The sequence below is a fragment of the Rousettus aegyptiacus genome, unplaced genomic scaffold (assembly GCF_014176215.1).
Source record: "Rousettus aegyptiacus isolate mRouAeg1 unplaced genomic scaffold, mRouAeg1.p scaffold_m13_p_5, whole genome shotgun sequence".
Taxonomy (NCBI): Eukaryota; Metazoa; Chordata; class Mammalia; order Chiroptera; family Pteropodidae; genus Rousettus; species Rousettus aegyptiacus.
This window is the reverse complement of record NW_023416308.1, coordinates 23701370-23725973: the sequence shown is the minus strand read 5'-3', so window position 1 is coordinate 23725973 and position 24604 is coordinate 23701370. Positions and strand designations below refer to the sequence as shown.

The 24604-nt window shown below is 48.9% G+C and overlaps 1 protein-coding gene across 2 annotated transcripts in view; it reads left to right on the top strand.

The window, feature by feature from the left end:
* ARVCF (ARVCF delta catenin family member) overlaps positions 1–24604 on the top strand; it is a 56698-nt gene that overhangs the window by 5351 nt on the left and 26743 nt on the right. Inside the window, exon 1 of one of the 2 annotated variants that reach the window (XR_001599657.2) lies at positions 23014–23032. The exons of the other annotated variant lie outside the window; for it this stretch is intronic. The gene's annotated coding sequence lies outside the window, so the exon portion shown is untranslated. Of the gene's footprint in view, positions 1–23013; positions 23033–24604 lie in introns of those variants that run through there. 2 annotated transcript variants of the gene reach the window in all.

Below are 24604 nucleotides of genomic sequence, written 5' to 3'. Positions count from 1 at the left end.
ACCTGCCAAAGCATTGTCCGATATTGGCACAGCCTCCCCAGCTCTACTCTTAGTTCAGGGTGGTCCCTGCTGCCCCAGGGAGACTGGAGCCACCAGCCGGGCACCAGAAGCACTAGAAGGAGAGCACCAAGGCCAAGCAGCAGGCTTTGTCTGACAGGACTAGACAGTAAATGTTTCAGTTTTATGGGTCATAAGGTCTGCCACTCACAGCAACACTAGCCTGTCCTTGTAGGGCGAAAGCAGCTGTGGACATCATGTATCTGAGTAGTCCGACTGCCTTGCTCACAGCTGGGGCACCCTATGCTAGCCCACGGTCTTGGGCATTATCAGCGTCGTGGTTTCCTCTGTTAATCACAGCTCCCATAGGACTGAGGTGTGGTACTAGAAAGTGGAGCAGGAAATCAGTTGGTCCCCAGAACCCTCCAAATGGTGAGAAGGTGGGACCTGCTGGCACCGCAGTCTGTCAGAGTTTACTAAGGTGGTGGCATTCACAGAGTTGTGATGGTTTGTAAGAATGCCCCCAGTCACACTTTTTCCTCCAGTACAGGCACCTAGTCTCCAGCCCAGTGGTCTGCCCCGGCTCTTGCTCCACTGGCTGCCATCTCCATGGGAGACTCTGCCTGTCCCACCCTGTGGATCCCCAATGTCTAGTGCAGAGGGCCTGGCCCAGTTGGTGACATGCTCAGGTGGTGGCAAAGAAGCAGTGAGTACAGAATCAGGATCCCTTAGACCTTCAGATGCCAGAATGTCCTGTGCTGAAGGCCATACAACAGAAGAGAGGGACAGGGGATCCTGTTCCTTCTTGTTTGTTCCCCAGCACCTCAGGTGTAGGAAGCCGCCAACTGGGCTGATAGGAGCTGGAGATCCACTGCCAGCTGGTTGCGTGGGAGGACGGAGGTCCTGCCAGGCATCTCGGTGGCCAGGCTGGTGGTCCACAGCCAGGCTTCTGGGTTGGGATGAAGAAGCTCAGGCAGCATCTAAGTCTTAGGATACATTGCTTGTGGCACAGGTAAGGTGGTATGTATCTGGGGGCAAGAGTAGCAGAGTACTGGCCCTTATCCCCCCTTAACTCCTGGTAAGCCACCATGCCTCAGGTTGGCAGGCCACTAGACACAGAATAACAGCTCTGATAACAGGGCGTGCAGGAGGCTGCCCGCCACTTTCACCCACTATTGCTGCCTTTGCTTGTGCTTTTCCTGTCCCTCCTTCCCTGCCACCAGCTCCTAGTTTTCTCCCTGTTTCTCTCTGGCCCTCTCTGTGCATCTCTGCCTCTCCCTATCTCATCTGTCTTGCCCTTCTTAAGTGCAGCGATTAACTATTTTTGTCTGCCATGATAATTGACTATTCATGTCTGCCACAAGCACTGGAGGGATGGGTCGCGGTATTTGTATCTTCTCCGCTCTGGGTCGGGGCTGTTTTAGAGACTGGGAAGTAGAATCTGTGTCCTGGTTAAGGGCTCCTTGCTCTGCTGGCCCCTGGAGTTAGGTCCTACCCATATCAGAAGGTGATACAGAGGCGCCTCAGGACTAGGTTGGGCTGACGGCAAGCACCGATGTGTCCCCATGCTCACCTTCGGCCATTTAGCACCTGCTCGATTAACTTCATTCTGGACACTGGACATTGTGACCACATTAGGTCCTACCCCATCTTGGGGGAGCCCTCAGCTTGGCTGATGACATGGTGACAGATGGAGAAGGGAGTGGCCAACCATGGAATTGCAAGATAGTGATGAATAGTAGGGTAACAAGAAGAGGGAGCAGAATGGTGTTGTTGGGGTGATGGTGATGCCAGGCTTGAGCAAGAGAAGCCTGGGGGACATGGGTGTTCTTTATCGTTGCCATGCCAGCACTGATAGCACCTCTCAGAAACCACCCTCACCCAGCATCAGGTGGCCTTTGCAGCTGAGCAAGGCTGCACTTCTGTGACTGCTGGCCCCAAGCTGGGGTTTCTTGGGGATTAGATGAGTTTCTCAGCCATTGGTATGAGTCTTTACACATGAAAGTTCGAATTCTTTCCTTATCTATCTGCCTGCTGAAAGTTATTTTCAGCTTTTTAATTTTTGTTTGTGATAGTTTTAATGTTCATAAATTTTTCACATTTTGTGGTGAAATCTGTTGAAATTTTTTCTCTTTTACTTATTCCATTGCTCTTGCATTGCCCTGCCTAACAAATAGCCAGATAAATAAATACACATCGATCTTTTCCTATAGGTATTCTAGTTTAGTGTGTACACTCAAGATTTCATCCATCTAGAATTTATTTTGACATAAATGTGAGGTGAAAATTTAATTTTGTTTGTACAATTGTATCTGAACTGTTTCTTGACTAATATTTTCTGTCACCAGAAATTGGAAATATTACGTAATATGTCCTTGGGTTTGCAGTGCCTGCAGCAAGTGCCCGGCCCTTGGCCGGTGCCCACTGGATCCTTAAAAAAAATCAGGCCAGGGCCTCTCTTGATCAGCCTTTGTTCTCAGAAGTTGGTCATACTGCATGTTTACAGGGACATGTTGGGTCCACTCGGTTGGGTCCTCCTCCCTCTGTGGACTCACCTTAGTCTTGTGCTGTCTAGAACCCATTGGCCCTCCCTGTGTGAGTTTGTGTCAAGTGCTGGTCCTTGCACATCCTGCTCTGTTTTCCCTGTGTCTTGGGCTCATAGTCCCTCTGCACACCCTTGATTACTATGAACAGGTCCCCATCATAGTGAGACCCCCTCAGAAGCCCCAGAAGTGACCTACACCCCTTTGTGGGCATTCAGCCTTCAAAGGCTGTGCGCTGTCTGTGGCCAAGGACAGCCTCTGAGCCACCTTGCAAGGAGGAGCATGGGTCTCCCAATGACAACATTCATGGGCTTTCCCATATGTCCCTTGCTTAAGTGGCTTTGTCATGCTGTGGGGAGTAAAAAATGGCCTCTTCCTCAAGGGTCACGGTTTTGACATCTTCACTACCCCAGGGGAGGTACCATCAGGCTAGGTGCTCATAGATGTACTGTTTGTGCCAGCCTCCAGAGCTGGTAGATGAGTAGTGGTCAGCCAGTCTGTTTTCCACACAAGGATCTTGCCCACATGGCTGGGGAGCCTGGTGCAGGCAGGCTGCTGCCCTCTTGCCTATGGGCTGCTCTAAGCCAAATGACTGGGGGCCTCTGTAATTAGGCTCATTCCCCAGGTGGGCTCAATGTGAGAAGTAGGAGACAAGACCACAGACCCCAGGGAAGCCCCAAGCCCCTTCTTACCCCCAGAATCCATGCTTCTCAAATGGGGCGGGAGGAAGAACGACTATGCTGCAGGACTTGGGTTCAGACCCTGGCCCTGCTCCCCAACAGGCCGCGCGAAGGGCTCAGTGCTGGCCACTGCAGTTATGGCGTGAGTGCTGTGCCAGCTTCTGGCTGTGCCATCCCTTGCTCAGGGAATTTTATGGCTGGTGGCATGGACGGCGCATCAGGGCCAGGCTGGTGAGGTGGTCTACACTCTGCCCACAGATCCTTCTAGGCAGTCTCTGCAAACCCACAGTGGCTGTTTTGGTGAGTTCACCCTGACCACTCCAGCCCCCAGCCCCATCACGCTCCTCCCAGCACATCCCTTGCCCCTCCTCCCCTGGGACCTCTCACTGTCACTCTGGCCAGAGTCAGCTTTGGGCTGGTCCCTGGACCGGCTCTGCCTTGTTCCCCTGCTTGGACTATCCCCCAAGGAAGCTGCCCAGGAAGCCCCTAGATTGTCAGACTACTGCGGGACCTCCTTTCTCCTAGGCCCCGGGTGCTCTGGTCTAAACATGACCCTCCACTAGGGCACCTGAAGTCATCAGCTTGTCCCTGTAAGTTTGGTCCTTTGCTTCAGGGACCACCCCACTGCATTCTGATTTGAGGAGCCTGAGGTCCCAGCTTTTCTCACCCACAGATATGACTGCCCAATGTCCTGGTTGGGGAGCCAAAGGCACACCACCTTGAGACACATCTTACCAGGTTGATTTTGTAGTTGAGTTTGGTGTTTCAAATATGCCTTTAGTTAAACTTTTCCCTTTCAAAATATTTTACTCTCCTGAAATTCTAATTAGCCATTTATTCATCTGCATGTACTTGCTGCTCTCTGCATTTTGTGAGATAATAAGGCTGCAGAGATGCTGCCAACCTTGTCCTACGGGGGGCCTTCATTCTGTGCCCTGGAGGGAGATGCTGGTGCCCCTGTGGCCTTTCCTGGCCTGTGAGGTCTGGGTCCCAGTGCCTGTGGGGGCACCAAGTACACAGATGTGGAAACTGAGGCCTGGGCCACTGAAGAGTCTGGGATAGAGTAGGTGAAGAGGGTCTCAGCCCTGGCAAGACCCACCCTTCACAAAACAGTGTCTCCCATCACCTCCTGTCACCCCAGGCTAGGGGTCAAGGCTATAGCTTCAGTGAGGCCACGGAGGTGCCTCCTGAATCCAGCTGGTCCAGGCTCCCTTGAGGGACCGAAAGGTAGGGAGAGCCTACAGGACTGACCCACAGATGCTAAGGAACAGTGGTACCAGAGTCCCCAGTTTGCCTTTAAAAGAAATACACATACACACACAGCAATACGTGCTTGTTTATAGAAAATGTAGAAAAAACAGGAAAGAAAGAAAAATCACATGTGTCAGCCCTACACCCTGGCACCTGCTATCCTTCCCAGGCTCCTGGGGAGACAGTTTCTGCCTCTACCAGTTTAAGCTGCTAGCCTCGTGATCCCACCCCACCCTCCCCTGCCCAGTATCTTCCATGTTGATGCTTTACCAACTTAAGAGGGCAGGTTCCTCTTCTCCCCATGCTATCCCCTGTGCTGGTCCTGCTGTTCCTCTCCTTTGACCCACCTGGCCCTTTCCCGTGGACACGCCCGCTCCCTGTCCCCTCTGTCCCAGGGTTTGTGCAGCAGCCGCTGCAGCTAAGAACTTTTACTGTGGACACTTAGGCTGTTATCAGGGCCGCTGCAGTAAACATCTCAGTGCCCAAAGCTGTTTTTCTGTATTTAAACATTTTGGGTTTGACCTTGAGGTTCAGGCAGGGCCCTGTGTATGTACATGTGTGCTAGTGTACTGTTTATTGGGGCAGAGCCTTGGTGGGGATTATCAGACTACGAAAGGCCTGAGAGAGCAGCCTGAGGGGTCCCATGACAGCCCTTCTCCTGAGAGACACCAAGTCCCCCTGTCGTGCACAGGAGACGGGCCCTTCCCCCACTGGGAAGACACACTATCCAGGAGCCACCCCCCCCTCCACCGCCCCAGTGAGGTGTACCCTTTTCCCTCACTTTTGGAATGCCAGTCTGGGTGCCCCAGGAGGCATGTGTGAGGTAACACCATTCCTGGGCTTGTGATGAATAATGTGGGTAATCAGGAGGCCGGGGTAGTCCCCAGCTCCGTGAGCACTGTGCACAGTAGGTGGTGGGGGCTCCTCCTCCCCCTCCGTCCTCCTGACCCAGTCCTGATCCTGTGGACTTCCTCAGCTTCCAGTCTGGTCCCTGAGGGAGTTGGAAGCCTGGTAGTGCCAGCCTTCCTGCAGATGATCACCTCTGCGGCGAGTCCCTGGAACCCTCAGGGAGGGGACACTGATGGCACCGACAGTAAGAGTGAGTCTCCTCTGCACACAGCTGGAAGCCCAGGGCTCAAGGCACCTCAGCTCCCACCTCCTATCCTGCCCCATTCAGAGGCCCGTTATGGGGAAAATACTCCAGGGCTCTGCCAAGGATGCTGGCTGTACCCCTTGGAGCATGCCATGGGTCTCCTAGTGTGCCTACTTTGGGAACCTTGTGACCAGAAAGCCTGATAGGGCAAAGGGGAAACAAAATTGGGTGAGCAGAGGGGTGCAAGAGGAGGTAGGGTCAGGGACTTAGGAGTGTAGGGGACAGAGAGGGTAGGGATGCATGGGGAGGCAGGGTGCTGAGGAAGCAGAGGTAGGGGAGAGTTGGGTATATGGAGAAGGGAGGAGTGCCGTGGAAGAGAGGGTAAGAGGGAAGCAGGGCTGCTAGGAGAAGAGGGCATGCAGAGGGATGGGGGAGTATAGGGGAAGTGAAGGTACAGGAAATGTGTATGGACAGGAAAGAGGGGCGGGGGCATGAGGCAGGGAGAGGGAGGCAGCAGCTTCTTGGAGGCCAAGGGCGGCCCAGGCTCAGGAATGGGAGCTAGGAGGATGAAGACTATGTGCTCTAAGCTGTTGAGCCATATGCTGAGCCTTCTAAGGAGAGCATTCTAAGGGAAAGGATCTTAAGGATCTTTCCTGAATACCTGGGAGAGGGCAGGCCATGCTCCCTACCCCCCAGTCAATGGGCACATACCACCAACCTCACCTGTTATCTCCTGGGGGTAGGGCAGGCTCATCAACACCCAGGAAAGCAGGTCCATGGGGAGGCAGGGCCATGGCCAGGGCCCAACCTGGGCCCGCCTCCTCCCAGCTGGGCCTTCCCCAACCCCTGCCCACGATGGCCTCAGTCCCAGCTGGGACCAGGGACTTGGATGAGACCAAGACCACCTTCCCTCTTGGACCTCCCAACACGGGGGCAAGGGATTATGATGGGAAAACTGAGACTCGGCCAGCTGAGTGGATGGGGAAGGGCTGTTCCCAGGCCTGCCCCAGGCAAATACACCTTCCCTTCTCTGTGTTTTTAATGACAGTTCTCTGGCATTTTCTTGTCTGTAGGGAGCTATTGTTTATAACAAGACTAACTCAAGAGTATTTGTGTTTCAAGAAATAATTCTAGACGTTTATTTGCCAAACCTTTGAAACAGGGGCATTAGTTAATTTTTAATTGATCTTTTATGCATTAGTTAATTTTTAATTGATCTTTTATGCTTTTGTTTTTACAGAGGCAGGTGTTCCAGAGGTTTAGTGTTACTGGGGATGGAGATGGGTGATGCCCCAGGGAGCAGTGTCAGAGAAGGAGGCCATCTTTGTGACCTGTGACACAGGCACCAACCCTGCGCCCTGGAAGAATCCTGGGCCCAGCATGCAGGCTGGCATGTCTTCTTGCTCCTGGTGACTCTCCTCTGCCCTGACCTTACCTGTCCTGCTCTGCTAGCTCAGAGAGCACCCTCCGCTCCCAACCCCTGCCACCTCCACCAGCTGAGGGGCAAGAGGAGTAGCCCCTCAGGCCAGACACGTAGGGTTTGAGGACAGCAGCCTTGGGCAGGAGAAGGAGACTGGATGGGAGTGGAGGAGTGTCCACCACCCCCTCTCCCAAAGCTGGTGAGGGGCTGCTTTAGCCAGGGCAGGGGAAGCTCCTGAGCTGGGCCTGGTTCTCTTGCCCAACAATTGCCGGGAGATGCGCACCCTCGGCCTCCCAGGATAAAAGCTATACCTGGCTCCTGTGATTCCATTAGTCTCACTCCTTGCCGCACCTACCTCCAGACTCAGCAGGCTCTGCCTGGGTGAGGTCTCTATGGCCCACCCCATGTGTCATTCTAGACACAGAGGTGCTCTCATTAAGGTAGCATCCTCCTGAGCCCTCGGGAGCCCTAAGGCAGTCCACCCGAGGTTTCTCCAGTTTCTTGCAAAAATTGGCCTCTGTGTAAGGCAGCGGTCCCCAACCTTTTTGACACCAGGGATGGGTGCTCCCTTGAGAATCTAATGCCTGATGATCTAAGGTGGAGCTGAGGCTGTGATGCTAGCACTGGGAAAAGGCTGCAAATTTAGATGAAGCTTCGCCACCGCTTACCTCCTGCTATGTGGCCCTGTTCCTAACAGGCCACGGACCCATACTGGTCCATGGCCCAGGGGTGGGGAACCCCTGGTATAAGGCACATAGTCTGGTTCTTCAAGGCAGCCTAGGCATGGAAGCCACAGGGCTCTGTTCACCTGAGCACCCTTCTCGAGCAAGGAAGCTTGTCCTTGCTTCCTTCATGCAGAAGAAACAAATAGAGTACCTGCTCATGCCAGGTTCTGTGCTGGCAGCCACTTAGCTCTGACCCATAATCCAGAAAAGGCTGAGGTGGTTTCTGTCCCCACGCACTACCACCATCAGTTCCATTTGAGGCAACAGAAGAAAGCTTAGATTTGTTGTGTCTACTTTGTCCATGATGAGGCTTAAGAGCTGAGGGGAGGCACAGCAGTGAATTTCACAATGTAATCCTAGGTTCACAGGTTAACTTCCTGTATCTTCCTTTAGGCCTGGTCTTTCTGAACCATATCTGTTAGAAATTTCTCTGTTTCTGACACGTGAAAGATAGTCAGTGAAAGATACATTGGTCATTTCAACGAGAATCTTGATTTGGGGACTTAGATGCCTATGTTCTCATTTATTTTAAGATTATCCTAGTTTATTTGTATTCATTTTTTTATCATTTAATAATGAAAGTATTTAAGGCTATGAATTTACTTCTGAGGACAGCTTTGTCTATAACTCATATTTTTATTTCCAGCCTTATTGAAATATAATTGACGTATAACATTATGTAAGTTTAAGGTCTATAGTATGATGATTTGATACACATATACAGTGAAATGTTTATAACAATAAGGTTAGTTAACACATTCTGCACCTCATATAATTATTATTGTTCTGTCATTACAGAACAATAAAGCTCTTCTTAATGTGAGAATATTAAAGCTCTTCTCATAGCAACTTTCAAGTACAGTAAGTCCTCCCTTAACCTTGTCAGTAGGTTCTTGGAACTGTGGCAGAAGAATGTATAATGCAACCAATTTTACCAGAGTCTAATTGATATAAGCAAGAGTTAAGTTCCTGTGGCATCTCATCAGCATCATAATGAAATGATGTTGAATGAAATGTTACTTGAGGACCTGCTGTATACAATACAGTGTTATTAACTATAGTCACCATGCTGTATATTAGATCCCTTGAACTTATACAGTCATCTTATAACTGTATACTTTGACCAACATTTCCCCATTTCCCCCACCCCTCAGCCTCTGGCAACCACCATTTTGTAACTCATACATGTTTATGTATTGTATGTGAGTGTTTTTTATTTTTTACTACTTTTACATAGTCAGCTCTGTATGCCTAAGTTTTTATCTTTGCTTTACATATTATTTAAAAGAATGTTTTACAATTTCTAAGTTATTGCATGATGGCTCTTTTTTAATTTTATTTTTAGTTTTTGCAAAATACATATAAAATTTACCATTCCAACCATTCTTAAGTGTACTACTGTTCAGTAGCACAGTATATTCACATTGTTGTACAACTAATCTCCAGAACTTTTTCATCTTGAAAAATTGAAATTCCATACCCATTAAAGAACAGTACCCATTCCTCCCCTCTTCCCAGCCCCTGGAACCACCGTTCTACTTCCTCTTTCTATGAATTTGACTACTCTAGATGCCTTATATAAGTGGAATAATGCAGTATTTGTCTTTTTATGACTAGCTTATTTCACTTAGCATAATGTCCTCAAGATTCATTCATCTGTATTGTGGCATGTATCAGTGGTGGAATAATCGTCCATTATAAGTCTATAATACATTTTATTTATTCATTCATCTGTCGATAGACACTTGGGTTGCTTCACATTTTGGCTATTATAAATAATGCTTCTATGAACATGGAAGCAAATATCTCTTTAAGGTGTGTTTTAGTTCTTTTGGATATATATCTAGAGATGGAACTGAGGGAATTGTGAGATATGGGAATTCCTTTTTTACTTGAGGAGCCATTGTATTGATTTTCATAGTGGCTGTGCCATTTTACATCCTACCAACAGCACACAAGAATTCAATTTTCTCTACATTTTTGCCGACACTTGCTATGTTGTGTTTTTCAGAGTAGCCGTCTAATGGGTGTAAGGTGACATTTAGTTGTGCTTTTGATTTTCATTTCCCTAATAATTAGTGCCATTGAGATTTTTGCATAAACTTGTTGGCCATTTCTATATCTTCTTAGGAGAAATCTCTATTCAAGTTTTTTGCTCACTTTTTAATTAGGTTATTTTATTTTTGGTGAGTTATATGAGTTCTTTATATTTTTTTGGATGTTAATCCCTTATCTCATATATGATTTTCAGATCTTTTCTCCCATTCCTTAGGATGAGTTTCCTTCTGTTGATTGTGTCCTTTGATGAACAGAGGTTTTAAATTTTTATGTAGTTCAGTTTATCTATTTTTACTTTTGTTGCCTGTGCTTTTGGTATCATAGCCAAGAAGTCATTGCCAAATCCAACATCACAAAGCTTTTTCTTTATGTTTTCTTCTACGAGCTTTATAGTTTTAGGTCTTATATTTAGGTCTTTGATGCGTTCTGAGTTAATTTTTGAATATGGTGTAAGGTAAGCATCCACCTTCATTCTTTTGTGGATGTCCAGTTTTCCCATAATTACTGTTTAAAATTCTTTTCTTTTTCCCATTGAATAATCTTAACACCCTTGTAAAAACTCAATTGGCCACATGTAGGAGGGTTTATTCCCATCCTATTTCATTGGTCTATAAATCTTTCTTTATGCCATGGCCACACTGTTTTGAAATTAGGATATGTGAGACCTCCGGCTTTGCTCTTGTTTGTCAAGATTATTTTTGCTACTTAGGGTCCATTGAGGTTCCATGTGAATTTTAGGATGGATTTTTCTATTTCACTAAAAACGCCATTGAGACTTTGATAGGGATTGCAGTAAACTTGTATATTGCTTTGGGTAGTATTGCCATCTTAACCATGCCAAGTCTTCCGATCCAGAGTGTGGCATGTCTCCATTTTTTCAGATCTTTAATTTCAGCAATGTTTTGTAATTTTCACTGTATGAGTCTTCTTTTCCTTTGTTGAATTTATTTCTAAGTATTTTATTATTTTTGACGCTATTGTCAAAAAAATTTCTTCTTTGAGTTGTTCATTGTTAATGTAACTGATTTCTGTTTATGGATTTTTGTATCCTGCAATTTTCCCGAACTTATTTATTAGTTCTGAGGGTTTTTTTGTGTGTGTGGAAACAGGATTTTCTGCATATAAAATCATGCTGTCTGCAAACAGAAAGAATTTTACTTTTTCCTTTCCAATTTGGATACTTTCTATTTCATTTTAAAATTTAATTAATTAATTATTATTATTTTTTGCCCAATTTCTTTAACTAGGACTTCTAATACTATGTCAAACAGACGTGGCAAAAGTGGGAATCCTTCTCTTATTCCTGGTCCCAGGAAAAGAGCTTTCAGTTGTTCACTACTGAGTTTAGTGTTAGCTATGGTGTGTATATATAGTATGATATGTAGCATGTGTATTATGATGTACCTTTCCAAATATAGTCTTTATTATGTTGAGATAATTCCTTTCTAGTCCTAGTTTGTTTTGTGTTTTGATCATGAGAGTTGAATTTTGTCAAAAGCTTTGTGTACATCAATTGAAATGATCATTTTTCCCCATTATTCGGTTGGTGATATATTATATTGATTGATTTTTATATGTTAAGGCAGCAGTCCCCAACCTTTTTGGCACCAAGTCAAGTGATCCTATGAGAATCTAATGCCTGATGATCTGAGGTGTAGCTGAGGCAGTGATGCTAGCTCTGGGGTGCGGCTGCAAATACAGATGAAGCTTCACTTTGCTTGCCTGCCCCCCACCTCCTGCTGTGTGGCCAGATTCCTAATAGGCCATGGATCAGTACCAGTCTATGGCACCGGGGGTTGGAGACCCCCATGTTAAGGCATCCTTCATTTTTTTAAGAATCTATCCTACTTGGCCATGGTGTGCAATCCTTTTACTATGCTGCTGAGTTCAGTTTGCTAGTGTTTTGTTGAGGATTTTTGCATGAATGTTCATAAGGAATATCGTTCCATAGTTTTCTATTAGGACTTTGGTATCAGGGTAATGCTTCCATCATAGAATGAGTTAGGAAATGTTCCCTTCTTTTCAATTTTTGGGAACATTTTGAGGAAGACAAATGTTAGTTCTTCTTTGAATGTTTAGTAGAGTTCACCGATGAAGCCTTCTGGGCCTGGCTCTTTTTTTGCTGGAAGATTTCGATTATTGATGCAATCTACTTGCTAGTTAGAGATCTGTCTGCTCGAATTTTCTATTCATGGATCAGTTTTGGTAGACTGTGTGTTTTTAGAAATTTGTCTGTTTCATCTAGGTTATACAACTTGTTGGTGTACATAGTATTCTCTTATAATTTTTTCATTTTAAAATATTATACAAGGGGAAAAGGAATAAAATATTACACAAAAAAAGGCATAAGAAACAAGTGAATGTGGTTTTTTGAACATTTTTAAGTTTATTTTTAAGCAACTGAATTCATAAAATTAAATTACCTAAAAATATTCTCCCCCCCCCCCCAGATTTCTTGAGTATAATTGACATAAAATTGTAAGATACTTAAAGTGTGCATTGTGATGATTGGTATACATAGACATTGTGAAAAGATTTACCCTCATCCAGTTAATTAACATATCCATCACTTCACATACGTGTATGTTGTGTGTGTGGTTTTTTGGCTTGGTTCGGCTTTGCTTTGTGTTTCATGGATTCACACCTACCCCCTTGGAGTCGTCAGTCCATGGATCCACAGATTTCTTGCAACAATAAAAATACTCTCCGGGAGCAGCTGGCAGAGGAAGGCTACAGACAACAAAAGCCATCTTGAGGCACTCAGAGCATCAGTTTTATTGTTGGAAAATACAGTTCAACCTCTTAGCAGTCCTTTTTCCCCAAGGGGTGTTGCCTGGAGCCTCTGCTTACAAGTTCCTCAAAGCACTTGATTTAGCTAGGCCTTTCAAATTTTTGATTCTTTCTCTTCCTTTTGCTCTTTTTTTCTTTTTGAAGTTGCATTAAGTATTTTTTATTTTATATATTTAAGTTATCAAAAATTGAATAATACTTGGCATTTATTAAGTGTATATAACATATAACACATAATACATTAATTCTTATGCGTTAAATATGTGTAGTTGTATGAAATTGTATTAAGTTTATAATTGTATTTAATTGTAATTGTATTCATAGATCAGAACAGATTTATGAGGAAGACATTAAAAGTATTTTACAGATAAGAAAACTGAGGCTCAGACAAATTTAGTAACATACTCTACATCAACATTATCAATTTTGGCTTTTACTTCTTAATTTTATTTACTTTTTTGACTGAAGTCTTTCTAAGACTGTTTATAAAACTATGTTTATTGACATTTTCATTACAGTTTGGTAGAAATATATATATAATATCATTGATCAGAGTGTTTTATGTCTTTCTTTTAATGCTGGAGATCAAAGAAAATCTTGATTACCTATATACTGATTATATCTGAACCCAAAATGCATCTTGAACTAAAACTCAGAAAATGAGAAAAGCATATTTTATACTACATTGATATGTTTTCCTGAATCTGTCTACTACACTATCTATTTAAAAAATGTATTGTAAAGTAGTTCTCTCCTAAATATATGGGTTGTATGTATTAATCATATACTTTTGTTCCTTTTCTGTATGTCATTTACATTGACTTTTAGAAAAGTCAATTCTGTCCTAAGTCCTAAAAGAATGAAAGAAACAAAACAACAAAAATAATAACAATCATTTTAATGAAATCAAGCTAAAATACTTTACCAGATTTTTCAAATCTATTCTTAAACAATCTTTAAAATAGAAAGGTAGAAATAAGACAGTTATTTATAGTATTTTCTAAATATGGAAGAACTTATTGATTTGACTCAAATGTAAATTATGCTGAGGAAAAAATACCTTTTTGATTAAAACAAATAACAAGAAACATGGTGGATACAAGGCTTGTTTAGCTTTGTACATAGTGAATGGTAATTTTATGAAGAGCTTATTTTGTTACTATCTAATAATATAAGAAATACTGAAATTTAAAAGTATATAACTCGAGAGTTCTGGTCAAGATGGCAGAGTAGGTAAATGCTGTGGTTTCCTCCTCCCATGACCACATCAAAATTACAACTAAATTATAGAACAATCAGCCTGGAGAACCATCTGAAGACTAACTAAAAAGAAGTTCTAAAACTTAGGATATAAAGAAGAAGCCACATCAAGACTGGTAGGAGGAGCGAAGACACAAAAACGGGCTGGCTCCACACTCACATGTGGCGATTGGGATATCTCAGCTGCAGAGGTCCCCCCTGAGGAACAAGGGGTCCCAGCCCCACACTGGGCTCCCTAGCCTGGAACACTAGTGTGGGGAAGAGGAGTCCACACAACATCTCGCTGTGAAACTCATCAGGGATTCCATTCTTTGGGTGAGACAGAAGGCTGCTGGAAACCCAGGCATCCTCTTAAAGGGTCTACACACATACTCACTCACTCACAGGCACCCACCCTGGGCTTCATCGGAGTGACGGCAGCTTGGGAGGCACCAGAGACATACAGGGAGAGATTGAGTTGTGTAGCTTCAGGGCGAGAGCTGGAGGAACAGCTACCCTTATCCTTGTGTTGAATTTTCCTCCTACACAGCTGGCGGGCAGACGCCATCTTTCCTATATTCTTTTTTGCACTTAAAGCTGTAGTTCAGGGTTCTAGTGAGCCATGTCACTTCTAGGGAGAGACTGACTATGTGAGTGGCAAGTCATTACTCTGAAAATCCAGAAACTTCACCATGATGTCTCCTTAAATTTCAGAGCAGTTTAACCTTTTTAAAGATCTCTAGTTAAGGAGGTGAGGCATTTTGTTTGTTTTAACAAAGCTGTCATCATTTCCTTTCCAAGAAAGAGTGCCACACAAGAGATGGTGAGTGGGCAGCAGACTGCTGTAGCTGACATCTGTAGATGGGTGATGTCTGGCCGCTCCAGGGCTGTGGACAGCCTAGTGGAGCATATGAGGCCTGGGGACATCAGGCTATGCGGGCCTCCTTCCTACACTGCAGAGCAGACACCGCACAATTAAGAGGACTGAGGAAACATCAACCTAATGAGAATGAATTGTAAAGTTCCAAGAATAGACATATCCACAGTTTTCTCAGCTTGTTTTCTGGATAGAAAGCTCAGATTCCCACCTAGACAGTGACAGCTCCACAAGAGGCCTTCTCTGTTGAGGGTGGTTTCTTACCATTTCTTTGTATCCCACCTCAATTCTTTCTCCTTTGGGAGAATTCCTGTTATGTGGAAGCTTGGCTCTAGGATCCATTTTTCACATCTCCTGAATTCTCTTTTATCAACGCTATCATTTTCTGCTGGTTTGGAAGGAGTGCCTCAAGTTTGCTTTCTGCTACCTCACTTTATGTTGTTTTTCTCCTGGGCCCTATCTGCTGTTTGCTGCTTCTGCCATGTTTTCCCGGAAATCTGTACAGAATCCTCCTCATTTATGATCATTCCTTTTCATTATAGTCTGTTCCCAGTTCATCAGTTCAACACTCTTTAACTTTTTGAGGACACATATCAGCTATTCTCTAATATTTGTGCTAATAAGTGCTAATAAATGCACTAAACATATTTCAGCAGAAGGCAGCTCTCCTGGGTCTCCTGGGTGGCAGGGTGCTACAGGAGGGTCTTCGCATGCTGGGTGCGTCTGTCCTAGATCCATGGCCCAGCCACCTCTGCCTGTCATAAATAGACCTCAGTGTGTACCAGAGGGTGGGGCTGCTTGCAGACTGTGGTATCAGGAACAGGGCTGGCCTCCTGGTTGTGGGGAAGCCTTGCCAGGTGCTCAGGATAGTAATGGGGTCTACCCAGGACCACTGATTCTCACCAGGAGCCACGATGGCTGAGAAACAGATGCAGGACAGGGCAAATTTCCCCAAGTGATGGAGAGACCAAGCCTTGTACCAAAAGAAGAGGGTCCTTTGGCAGATAGTGAAGAAAAAATTCAACACACATGCCAAAGTTAGAGTCAAAAGGAAAGCTTATTAGAAAAGGGGTAAAGCCCCACAGACAGAGTGTGATCTTCTCTCAGAGGCGGAGAGTGAGAGGGACAGTGAGAGAGACAGAGCCACAGAGTAAAAGCACTGAGAGGGACCCTGAATATTCAGGGAATTCAGTTTATATGTCGTTCTTTAGTTCCCATTTTCTTTGATATGGACATACAGTAAGGAAGGGGAAGAGTATGTAGCATGAAAAGGTAAAATTATGTACAGTGAAGGGCCTGCTGGCAGTTCCCAGCCTTTAATCCATGATTTAAGCCATGGGCAATGACTCTTGGTTCCTGTTTCCGCTTCACAGGTGTGGAGAATGGGCTGTTAGCAATTCCAGTAGAAATCTTCCTTTGTTCTGAAGGTGTCCTGGCCTGGATGCAAGGCTGATCAGCATATTGCAGTCTCTGATTGTGGCTTGATAAACATTTTTAATTCTCTTGCCTCCTCCCTACTTTAGAGCCTGAGTTCTACCTTTCCCTCCTCCCAAGGACCTGTCAGGACTGTCAAGCCACCCGCTACCGATATTCTGGTAGGGCAGGTGAGGCCCCAAAGGGCAGCTGTGCATGCATGTGTATGCATGATTGTGTGGGTGGCCACATGTGTGTGCCTGCGGGTGGGTTTTAGGAAGTTCCCAAAGTCAGCAAGCCTTCTGTAGTGTTTCTGCCTCCTCGTGGCTGGGGCTGGCCACAGATGAGCTGGCTCCCAGCAGTCTCTCATGTTATATTGGTGTGGGTTGGGGGAGTCAGACAGGGACACTGGGTGGGGGTGGGGTAGCGCCCCCTGACCTATCCCACTGGGTCATTTGCATATGAAAGACAGGACTTTGCTGTTGTCTGGAGGTTGGTAGTGTCTGGACCTGTTGCCATGGGCACTCAGAGTTTTGAGAACAGCAGAGCTGGCTCCCAGGCAGAGGAGGGGGGTTGGAAGCAGCTTGCCTGACTCTGGCATTCAGCTGAGCTTCTGGGAGGGAAAGAGTATCTCTAAGGGCCCTATGAGAAGCCAGATCTGGCCAGAGGCCACTTGAGACTCTGGGCAAGGGCAGATCAGAGGGCATCTGGCACTTTGATGAGTGGGTCAGGAACAAAGCTGGAAGGGCCTGGAAACTCCCTCCTCAGAGCACATCTACCTCTGATCCATTCAGAACCAGCTAGCCACGGCCACTCTGCCTCTGCCCACAGCCTCTGGAGGGTCATCCTGACACCTGTGCTGCTTGTTGGCCCTGCCCCCCTCACTGGGCTGTGTGTGAGTGCCATGCAGACGAAGCCCATTGGAATCTCCCTGCTTGAGTCCTCAGTGTTGTTCCCTGATAAGAGAATGAGAGCCAGTTTCCCCATAGATCTCACTCTTTCCAGAGAATCTTCTTCTGGAACCACATGTGATCCAGCTGAACCCCAGGTTTCATCTCCCTGAACGGCGAGACCCCAGGCTGAGCTATGTTGGGGTTTCCCCATCCTCTAAGCATCCCTTCTTTCTAGGGCTCCTATTCAGGGTCAGTGGTTCTGGGTACACCCCATTACTGTCCTGAGCACCAGGCAAGGCTGTTCCCCCAGCAAGAAGCCAGTCCTGTTCCTGATACCACAGTCTGCAAGCAGCCCAAGCCTCTGGTACACACTGAGGTCTCTGTGACAGGCAGGGGTGGCTGGGCCATGGATCTTGGACAGAAGTACCCAGCCTGCACAGACCCTCCTGTAGCACCCCAGCACCCAGGGCAGATCCTGCCACCCGTGGGACCCGGGAGAGCTACCTTCTGCTGAAATATGTTTGTCTGATATTGCTGATGATGGTCTGTGCAGGCACATCCAGCTGCCCGAGGAAGTGTCAGCAGCCAGCAGGAATGCCGACAGGAAAGCTAGCCAGGAGGGTGAAGTGGAGGCCAATGTGGGGATGCAGGGGGTGCTTGCTGACTCAGAGGGGCACTACTGTGTCCGGGTGGCCTCTTGCCCCTCCCTGGGACCTGTGTGGATCTCCCTACAAAGGGATGGATCACTCCTGGAGCCAGCACCATCTTGTGCTGCCGCCTGGGGCCATGATCCCCCAACCCCAGGGGCTTAGTTAGCAAAGCTGCAGTGGGTCAGACTGAGGTCGCTTTGGGAGGGCTGGTCAGGCAGGGTGCCCAGTATTCAGGGGCTCTGCCAAGTGCTTGGTCAGCAGCAGTCAGGGTGGGAGGGACCTGTAGGCTAGGACAGGGTGGGGCTCCATGGCTGAGGCCACCTCCAGGGCAGGGAGTGGGGGTCTGCCATGGTGAGCTTGCCTGACTCTGGAGCTGGAGCCCAAATAATGCAGACATACTTGGGGGCAGGGGACTCTGTGCTGGTTCCCTGTCATCATGCCCTGGACCCACATTGCCCTCAGGGTCCCATCTCCCCAGGCCACAGAGTGGTTCCCTTCTGTCTAGGCCTGGCTAAATTCTCCCCAGGATAAGCAGGTAAAGGCAGGGGTGCGGGGGTGAGGTAGTTATAGCAAGGACAGCCAGGCCAGAGAAGGGAGGGACAGGGGACTGGCATTGGCGTGACTCCATGCGCAGCCCCTTCAGCAGCCCTGGTCTCGGACCTCCAGCCATCTGACCTACCCGCCTGGCCTGCCAGGAGGACTTCCTGCGTCTAGTTCCCACTGGGTACTGAGCACAGTGTGTGTGCGTGTGTGTGTGGGGGGGGGGGGTGTCCAGTGAGGCGGGAGTGTTTCCGCTGCCTGTGCCTTTTTCCATTTATCTATGCAGAGTGCACTTTTTGTCAGAATGATGGGGAAGACAGTGGCAAGTCCCCTAGTCCCCAGCAGGCACTCCTCAGGACTGTGGGGCTTGTCCCAGGGACCCTTCCATGGGCAGCTGGGGCAGGTGGCTGTAGGGATATCCCAGCCCCTAGGCCTAGGACTCTCCTGCCCCAGTTTCCCTGGCTGGATAATGGAGGGGGGAGAGGAGCTGGGCTGAGGGGCCCCTGTCTCACCCCCCTGCCCAGAGGCTTATTGGCCACAGGCTCCCAGGGGCTGCACCACCATGGCCCCTCAAAGGGGCTTTGTACCACCACAAAGAGGCTCTGTCCGTCCTTAGGAATCCTGGGTGTTGCCATGGTGACAGAGGGGGAGAAGGGGGTTCACCTTGTGTGGGGAGGAAAGGGCATTCCAGGCAGAGGGCATTGGTGCACACAAGCCAGTGGCCAGTGTGGGTGATGGCTGTGCTGCCCAGCTGTGACCCTCAGCTTGACTAGACAGCTGCCCTGTCTATGCCTTGGTGGGGCCATCTGGGCATCGCACAGATCCCTTGGCCCCTTGATTGGGGCTGGACTTCCAGGCTCGAGTTGCTGTTGGATCTGTCTGGGTTTGATCCTAGCCTGGCTGTGAGCCTCAGGCCCTTTGGGAATGCCTTGGTCCCTGTGCCCAGGGACCCGGTCCCTTGGCCTCCTTGCTGGGGAACTCTGATTTCCAGAGCTGTGGGGTTCTGAGCCTGGGCCCTCATAACTGGCCCCACACATTGCTCTGCTCTTCTTAAGATGGATGACGGGTGGTGAGTGGGACTCTGCTGGAAGGTTTGGGAGAGCCATACAGGTCACCTTGCAGTCTGGGTGCCCGCTGAGGTGGGTGGTGGAGGCAGCAGGTCAGCCAACCCTACACAGTAGGGCACCTTGGGCTTCAACCCCTCTCTTACCTGCCAGGTTTCCCTTTCATGGTTGGGTCTGGAGTGGGTGGGTTGCCAATGCAGGTGAACAGAAGATTGTAACTGCCTGACCCCAGCCCTCCCTTCCTGGAGCTCCATGACTCCCCAACCCTTGGGCTTCGGGCCCTTGGGGGCCCCTGAGTTGGCTTTTACAGGGACCTCAGAGAAGATAGGTCCTTGCTGCTCAAACCCACACTCAGAGCCTGTAGGGGGTAGCCCTCAGGCTGCAGCTGCAGCTGCAGCTGCAATCTGCGTCAAGTGCAGAAGAAGCAGCGAGGGTGCTGCCCTGAATCCCATCCAGGAGCCTGGGGAACTGCTGTCTATCTCCATCCCATGAGCCCTCATAGAGAGGTGAATCCCAGGGAACCAAGGAGACTTGAGAGGTGCCACAGATGGCACAGGGAGCACAGTCTGTGGCTTACCCCTGTGGGAATCTCAGGCTGAAACCCTTTAGGGGGTTCCTGTGGTGGCGCCCTGTGGCTTGGGGCTCCCATGGAGAAGGGCCAGCAGCTAGGATGCTCACCTGCCCTGGCCTGCCACTGTCACATGGACCTGCAGTCTCTTGGCCACTCCCCAGCCCCAGCCCTGGCCCCAGGCTCTCAGCTCCTCAGACCTCAATTTCCCAGGCCCCCAGAAGTGTCCTTGCCTTAACCTGACCCTGAGCTTCTTGTGTCAGCCCTGCCCAGAGCCCCAGGTCCTCCTGGACCACCTGCCCAGTGCCCCCCCCCACCTTGGCTGATGAGTGCTTGACCTAGGGCACCCCATTAACACAAAGCAAGAACCTCTGTTCTCCCTGCACATGGAAGTCATCCTCCATGTGATTATGGGATGTGTGCTGCTGGGGGTCTGTGTGGACAGCCTGGGGGCAGGAGGAGGTCACTGAGGGACCATCTCTGTCTGCCCTTCATCCTCACCATGGTGTCTGGTACAGTGTGGCAGAGGCGCTTCCTCTGCTGAGGTAATCTGATTTCCAGGATGAATGCAATTATGGCTCTCCCCGCTCCCTGAAAATCCTGCTGCTTCCTTTGGATGGTGGGTGACACAGCCCAGGCCCCCGGGGAGCTGAGTTCCTCAGCCTTCTTGCTCACTTGGCAGCCAGCTGGGTTGGGTATCTACTTTTGCCATCTCATTCTTACATTCTTATTATAGCAGGAGAGTAGCCTGAGGGCCAGGAGCCACTGCAACCTAAGAAGCATTCTTATCAGTCTTTTCTGTGCTCCTGCACATGCACGTGATTATTTCCAGGCTTAGCGCTTTGCATCTTGTCCCTCTGGCCACATCCCTTCTTCATGATCTTTACTCACTTTGAGTTGGGGTTTTGGTTTTTCCTATTGATTTATAAGAGCATCTTATAGACAAAGGATATCACTTTACTGCTGGATGTTGCAAAGACCTGATTGCAATGTGTTGGTTGTCTTTTGGTTGTCTTTATGTCTTTTTCTCCTACTTTCTATTATAAAAAATTAGAAACACACAGAAGTAGAGAGACTAGTGTGACACAGTCCCATGTGCCCCTCATCAGCTTCTGCTGTGATGAAAGCACGGTCTAGAAGTAAAGTCGTTGCCTGTCTTTTGTCTGAAATGCTCACATGTACTGCTCTAAATGGTGTCAGTTAAAAAAAAAAAAAACTATAACCACGGTACGTGGCACTTTTTTTTTTGATGTTTCATTCTCACAAATTTGAGGCGGATTATCTTTCCTTGGCAATTTCTGCTGGTGCTTTAAGATTGAGACCAGCCTCCTTCCACCCCTTTCACTAACTAGTGATCCTGTGGTCCTGTCTAGCACAGACAGACGGATAAGGACCCTGCCCTTTGTGAACCCCATGCCTTAGGCCCCCTGTTCCTTCCCTGTCCCCAACCTTGGCACAATGTGAGTCCTTATGGCCTGGCCAGAAGCTATCCCTGTGGCTGTGGACAGCATCTGACCACAGTAGGGGTAACAGGGTAAAGATGGGTCCCCACGAGGCCTGGCCAGAGGTGCAGGGAGCAAATCACCATACTGGCAAGCACTGAGGTGGGAACACAATGTCCTTCTAAGCAAAATGGGCATTGGCACCACCAGACCACGATTCTGCTCTTCTGCTCCTGCTGGCACCACTTCCTCCCCACCCAGATGGGTAAGAGGGCAGGGGTGTGGAAGGAAGTTTGACCGAAGACAGTCCCCTCTCTCCCCTCATGGGAGACAGGGGCAGCAGACAGTGTGCTGACAGATGGCTAGTGAGGGATCAGGACTGAAACTCAGTCAGGCCTCTTGCCTGTCTCCCTCTGCTAGCCTGACCCTTAAGAAATTCCTCTAATTCCTAAACCCAGATTGGACTTGGGCCTCATAATTTGGTTTTCCGGAACAGGATTTGGCTGGACTCCCTGTGAAGAGGAATGTCTGGGTCAGCAGAAAGACATCAAGTGTGAGCTTAGGTTTTGGGGGAAGGATCAGCGTCTTCCCCTAGTTCCTCTGATGGTGGCTTCACTTTTCTGAGGGAGGGTGTTGGCCACAACTGTGCCCCAGAGGACTCAGGGACAGGGCTCCCTCCTCCAAGCGGTGTTTCAGAGCCTTATTCTTGCCCACCTGCCCACCCATTTATGCACCCAACTGTCCATTCACTCATTCCTCCAGCCAGCCTCTCATTCCGCCACCCATCCTTTTATCCACTCACATCCGGCCTATGTTCCCACCTATCCACACACCCACCCACCCTTCTACCCTCATCCTCTCATACAGCTACTCATCCTGCAGTCCACACATCCATTCACTCGTTCATTCATTTCCCCCTCTATCTATCCTTCTGTCCTTCTGTCCCTCCACCCACCCACCAATCCATTTACCTGAGGTCCCTGCTGGGGTGCCCAGGCCTGGACAGGCTTTCCCCAGGTTGACCACCTCCACTCCTGGCCTGAGACAGGCAAAACTGTCCCTGGACTGCATATTTGTTCCTGTCTTCTTGCTAAGTCACCTCCGTGGGCTGGTGGGTGTGTGTGGTGAGAAGCAGCCTCCACCAAGAACTTGTGAAGCTGATGGCTGGGGTCCTGGTGGGGGCCATGAGGGGTCTGCTCTGCAGGCGGTTTAAAACCCTTCCAAGGTGAATGAGGTTGTAATGGCGTCAGCCGAGGAGGAGAGTGAGGGTCAGCTGATGTCCCACAGTGTTGCAATTCCCTGCCTGCCCCAGACCCTCCCAGGTCTCAGCAGAAGTGAGTCTGGTGCCCAGCTCTACCAGGATCAGGGCCCTGCCCCAAGTCCTGGCTGGGGAAGATGTCTTTGAAGCCCCATGGTCGATCTTAAAAGTTCATGCACATTTTGCTTTTCATGTCATCACATGTGTATTGTTTTAATAGAAAAATAGTATTTTGAGGTACCATCAGAAAAGTTGCAATCTGGGGTGCTGGTCTGGGTCACTTGAGCCCACATGTGCTCCTGTGCACCTGGGACCTAGGGAAACTCCCAAGTCGGGGAAGTGGGCCTGGGTCTTCGCTGCTTCTTGGATGCCCTTGGCCAGCATTCTGCTTCCTGTGCATTCTTCCAGGGATGCCTTTGAGGCCACCAAGGTGACAAGGCTGCAGCCTGCATGGTTTGGTTCCCTGACCCATGGGCAGACAGAGGGGTGCACCCTCCAGCTGGAGCAGAAGGCATGGGCCTAGCATCCAAGGTCTCTGCTCTCTTTTGGGCACCTTTGGAGTACTCTACCACCAAACTGGTTGGTGTTAGGGAGTATCACCTGAGGGACACAGTCATTTAGCTCCAGCTGAGAGAACTGGGCAATGAAAAGGTCAGTGTGGGGTTTGGCCGCCACCTCACTATAACCTCAGAATTCTGGGCCCCTGGCCAGTTCCCAGCCAGAGTGAGTGGCCCCCTTCAGGGGGGCTCCTTGGACCCTAGAGCTGGGGTATGCTGGAGGGCCCAGGGAAGCTGGAAGTTAAGGCGGTCTTCTTCCTGCTGTCCCCAGAGTCTGCAGTGCAGGCCCGGTCCTGCTGGGTTGAAGGAGGGGAAGCCCGAGGTCAGTCAGGAATCCACATCTATGTACAAGGAGTAAGGAAAGTTACCTCTTGGCTAGGAGGGCAACAGCTTCCCTGTGCGTCCTGATCGTCACCTCCCAGGCATACCTTCTCCTCATATGTGTAGCCCCGGCCTCAACTGTGCTGTCCAGGGCCATGAGACTACCCTGCTACAACCAAGGCTCACTGAGGGCTGACCTGCTCTACTGCCCACCATGCCATGTGCTGCCCTCCAGGGAGGAAGGCCCCACTATGCCCACCTAGGGCAGCCAGGTTTAGTCCATCTGTGCACAAGGCCTGGTGGCTGCCATGTGCAGGTGTCTCTGGAACCCAGTATAGACAGCAGTGGGTGTGCACAAGGAGCTGCATGCTCATGGCCATGTACATGCCATGCTATTCGTACCTTATTACCTGCTGATCAGAGGACCTGGTCTGCATCTCACCCACTGATCTCCCCTAATCTCTACCCCTAGTAGTGGCCATGACCTCTCCTAGTAGTTTAGTTCATTCTTCCAGGCATGCTGATCTCACTGTCGCTTTTCTAGGTCATGCTGGCAGTTTTATTTTGCAACAGGTGCTGGGGAAATGAAGAGCAGTTTCTAGGACCTATGCTGGCCACTTATGCTCTTTGGGCCTCGGTTTCCCCAGTCACAGTGGACTGGACTCTGCAGTATCCTTTTCCCCCGAGGTACACCCATGCCCCTCAACAGTGTCCCTGGCTCAGCCAGCACTAGTGTGGTTAAGTCCATCACTGACCCTTCCTCCCTGGGGCTCTGTCCTTGCTGGTGGCGCTGCCCCACAGAGTTGGCCCTTCAAAGGTGCTATCCACTGTGCTATGTCTCTAAGCTTAGGCCCTCGGTCAGTGCAAGGGTGAGGGGGCCAGCAAAGGCAGCCTCAGTAGTGTGTAATGTGAGTCAGGCCAGAAGGAGACCCTGAGCAGCGCTGGGCACTATGCAGTACACTGAGACCCATGCAGCTGGGTCTGAACTCCACATACTCCTGCTTCTTGCCTAGGAGCCAGGGAGCAAGTGGTAAGGAAAAATGCTGGCTCGTCATTGCAGTTGCCAAGCCCCCGCTGCCTCCACCCGCTACCCTGGAGCCTTCAGGGACAGTGCTGGACTGGGGCCCAGGCAGGCCTGACCCTCCCAGCACACTGGGCCTGGGAAGCCTGGGCCCCTGCCCTCAACCTACCTCTGGATCGGGTGACATGGGCCATTTCCAAGCAC